Source organism: Phalaenopsis equestris, unplaced genomic scaffold (assembly GCF_001263595.1).
Source record: "Phalaenopsis equestris unplaced genomic scaffold, ASM126359v1 Scaffold000633, whole genome shotgun sequence".
NCBI lineage: Eukaryota > Viridiplantae > Streptophyta > Magnoliopsida > Asparagales > Orchidaceae > Phalaenopsis > Phalaenopsis equestris.
This window is the reverse complement of record NW_018165073.1, coordinates 138,622-139,360: the sequence shown is the minus strand read 5'-3', so window position 1 is coordinate 139,360 and position 739 is coordinate 138,622. Positions and strand designations below refer to the sequence as shown.

Sequence of the window (739 nt, the reverse complement as noted above, 5' to 3'; positions counted from 1 at the left end):
CAGGGTTATAATAATTAGAATAGGGATTGTTATTCGATTATGTATAACATTTAAAGTTTCATAAGATGATTGAGTATCAATGATCTGTCCTAGTGAATTTTCCTCTAATACGGAGGGCATTTGAGAATAGTTCGCCCCAATTTGATCAATCTTTTTCGAAATAGCAGCAATTTGAGATGCTAAAATAGACATTGAATTAGAGTCATGAATACTAGCTACTTTCTTAGGATTTACCCGTTCAGAGGGCCATTGAAAATTGTTAGTATCCATTTCTTCTATTAAAGAGTATGCTTCATGAAAAGGTTTTGACATTAGTGATCCACATGCAGTAGAATTTATAATAGATCTAAGTGATCCTACTAAACCATTGTAAAAAGTTTGAATTATTAACCAATTTGGTAAAGCATGGTGTGGACATTTTCAAAAGAGATCCTTAAATCTTTCCCAGGCTTCATATATTGATTCCCCTCCAAACTGACAAAAAGATGTAATATCATTTCTAAGTTAAGCGGTTTTCGAGGAACAAAAATATTTAGCCAAGAATTTTTGTGATAGTTCTCCCTAAGTTTTAATAGATCCAGGTGCTAATGAATTTAACCAAGCTTTAGCTTTATCCCTTAATGAAAAAGGAAAAAAAATCTAAGCCTAACAACATCATTAAACACTCCGTCATATTTAAAACTAGCAAGATGTAAGTTAGGATCTTCAGTAGGTGATCCTCCAAACTAATTATTTTTTA

At 31.8% G+C, this 739-nt stretch overlaps 1 protein-coding gene across 1 annotated transcript in view; it reads left to right on the top strand.

Annotated features, from left to right (window-relative positions):
• LOC110030032 (uncharacterized protein At1g32220, chloroplastic) overlaps nucleotides 1–739 on the top strand; it is a 52,769-nt gene that overhangs the window by 2,996 nt on the left and 49,034 nt on the right. The window lies entirely within an intron of this gene.